Here is a 3,511-nt window from a genome sequence, read left to right on the forward strand (position 1 = left end):
GAAACAGCGATCTCCCTCTTTTATAATACTCAAAGCAGATTGCCCTCCCACTGCACTACCCTGGTAGGAGGGGCATATAGTACCTGGGAAGGCACAGCTCTGTTCTGCCTGCTTAAAGAAACCGATTTAAGAAACCAACTAAGCCACAGGAAAACTAAACACCACAAGCAAACCAGAGACTTCACCAAGGGACTGGATATGGACTCAGAGGAGAAACAAGATCCCCCGCAAAAAAAAACAAAAAACAAAGAACTCTTTCTTCCTTTCTTTCTTTCTTTCTTCTTTCCTTTCTTTCTTTCTCTTTCTTTCTTTCTTTCTTTTTTTCTTTCTTTCTTTCTTTCTTTCTTTCTTTCTTTCTTTCTTTCTTTCTTTCTTTCTTTCTTTCTTTCTTTCTTTCTTTCTTTCTTTCTTTCTTTCTTTCTTTCTTTCTTTCTTTCTTTCTTTGTCGGTCATGGGGCTTGAACTCTGGGCTTTGGCGCTGTCCCTGCTCTCTTCAGCTCAAGGTGAGTGCTATACCACTTGAGCCATAGTGCACCATCTGGTTTTCTAGAACTCTTTTTTCTACCTAATATTTTTAATTTTTTAAGTTGTTTTCTATTTTTCATTTTTATTTTGGTTTTTTTTGTTTTTCAGGGGTTTTTTTGTTTTGTTTTATTTTATTCTCTTTGTACTCTTTTCCCTTTTGGCCCTTTTTGTTTTTGTTGTTGTTGTTGTTTATTTGTTTTGGGTTTACTAAATTCCTGTTATATTCATTCCCAGCTATATAGTCTTCGATTATTTGACCTTATCCTTCATTGTATGCATTCTAAATTCAGATATCAATTACTTAATTCAAAAACTCTCAGTCTTAACTCCTTTAATTGGAGTATTATTTTTTATACTTATATAATTTGTGTTTCATTTTAAAATTTTTTATTTTTAATTTTTCCATTTTATCTCTCTTCTCCTTTTCTTCTGTCCCTTTCTTCTCTCTGAATTTATGTCTTGGTTATATTCCCTTCCTGGACATACATTCCTCTAATCTTATTTTCTCCTCACAATTCTCCCTAAATTTATTAATTTCTGGTCTGCTGAGTCCTTTGAGTTTCTTAGTTTATCGATCCCTAGTTGTTTCTTTTCTTTTTTTTTTTTTAAAAACATATTTTATTGTAATTGTAGAGATGGTGTACAGGGGAGTTACAGTTACATAAGTCAGGTAATGAGTATATTTCTTTTCTTTTCTTTTTTTGCAGTCATAGGGCCTGAACTCTGGGCCTGGACGCTGTCCCTCAGCTCTTCAGCTGAAGGCTGAGCCACTTGAGCCACAGTGCCACTTCCACCTTTTCCTGCTTTTGTGGTGCTGAGGAATCAAACCCAGGGCCTCATGCATGCAAGACAAGCGCTCTACCACTGAGCCACCTTCCCAGCCCCTAGTTGTTTCTTTTTTAACTAGATTGTATCTGTACTCATTTTGACTGCTTCAAAAAATCTGTGCAACAACAGGGCTCTGGTGGATCCTTGCATTAATATACTGTTGTAGTGAGAAATAGGTTTTGCTTTCATAGCCAAATGGGCAGAACAAACCTGAAGAATGCAAGAAAAATGGCAAGTCCAGGTATCTCAACTCCCACTCATGATAATCAGGCAACAGAGCAGTTAATGAATAATCCAGAGGAGAATTCCCAAAATGCTCTACAAACACAACTGGTACAAGATAAATGAAAAAACTTAAAGACTGCAAAGGACTCTGTGAGTGTGAAAGGGAAATTCCTGAGCGTGATAGGGAAATACATGAGCATATTAATCAAAACAAAGATTTTAATACAGGAATTTTGTGAGCCTGAGGAGGCTAATCAAAGATTAACAGAAGAATTACATGAGTGGGATGAGACTAAACAGAGATGAATAGAGGCATTCATGGAATCCACCAACAGAAACCTTGGGGAATTCATGGAGACCACAAAGGGAATGCTGACTGAAGCCCAAGAGAAGGAAGGGGAGCCCAATGCAACAATAAAAAATCAACAAAGGGATTTGAGAATGAACACTAAAAACTAAATCAAGGACATAAAGAAGTCCATACAAGATCTAACAAAGCTCCAAAAAAGAATTTGAAGCCATCAAATCTGACCAATTAGAAGGAAATAAATAAAAAATAAGGTAGAAAGTCTTTATAGTATGCTAGATCATGAAGAAAATTCGAATCTCTGGGATTGAAGACAGCCTAGCTATTATAGGTAAAGAACAGACAAGCATTCAAGACGAATTCAAGAAATATGATAGATCTATTTAAAATTTAGAAGACACCAGGAGTCCGGGAAGATGGCGGAGGAGAAGCTGGAGTCTAAGTAAGCTCTCGCATAGAAAGCAGTTTTAGAGTTCCAGTGAACAGTCCTAAGCCAGAGAATTACACCAAGTATGCCATCACAGGACAGAGAGTTAGGCCAGAGAAGGAAACCCAGGCAAGGAGACACTTCTGAGCTTTTGCCAGCAGCCGACGCAGCGGCGGCAGCTGTGGTGGCGGTGGGCGAGCGCAGGAGCCATACCTGAGCAACAGAGAGTCTGGGACGAAGGAGCCAGACACAGGAGGCTAGCGGATTCTACTCAACACTAGCAAGAACCGACAAGGAGCAGACATCTTCATCCTGCAGTTCGCAGACCAGAGACAACCCAGGAACCAAGACTCGGCGTGAGTAGAAGCCTGAAGTCCTCACTCCTTCTCAGGGAGCAGAGGAGAGAAGGCCACCGCTCCCCCCCCCCCCCCAGCACCGGAGATCTCCATCTTGGATACCGACAAAGCTCAGAGGAGCTGCTAGCTCCAACTCAGGCCTTGGAATAAAACGAGTCATTTAGCAGGTCACAAGAACTTAACAGCGGCGTGACCTGCCAGACTCAGCTCCACCCAGGGAAAAGTCACCCAGCTCGGGCGCCTTTCCTAGGAGTGGGTTTCTTCACTGGGTAATCAGAGCCAGAGGCTGCCCCTCCCTCTAGCAGCCTTGACAATCAATTGAAAATCAGTAAACAGAAACCCTGAGAATGGCTCCAGGCTGGGCTCTGTGAGGTTTTCACAAACTAGCCCCGGAAAAGCTACTGTCTGTTGAAAGGCCTCAACTCTACCCAGAACCTAGCCTCATCACGGCATCCCCCTCTTTTGTGATAATCAAGGCAGATCTGCCTCCCAAAGAACTAGCCTGGGAGGAGGATCGCCAAATCCTGGGTAAAGCAGACCATTTTTCTGCCTGTTCTAACAAACTGACTTAAGAAACCAACCAAGCCACAGGACCACAAGCAGACCAGAGACTCCAACAAGAGGCTGCTTACAGACACAAGGGAGATACAGGATTTTTCCTCCTACTCTCCCCCCCAAAAAAAAATCAAAGAATTTTTTTTCTTATTTTTTCTCTTCTTCTTCGTCTTCTTTTTTTTATTTTTTATTTTTGGTACCTTATATAAAATATTTTTTTCTTTTGTAAAACTTTTTTTAATCTTTATTTTTTGTCTTTTTTGAAAAAAAATTGTTTTCCAGAAACTT

The sequence above is a fragment of the Dipodomys merriami genome, unplaced genomic scaffold, assembly GCF_024711535.1.
Source record: "Dipodomys merriami isolate MVZ:Mamm:240054 unplaced genomic scaffold, mDipMer1.0.p SCAF_3, whole genome shotgun sequence".
Lineage (NCBI taxonomy): Eukaryota > Metazoa > Chordata > Mammalia > Rodentia > Heteromyidae > Dipodomys > Dipodomys merriami.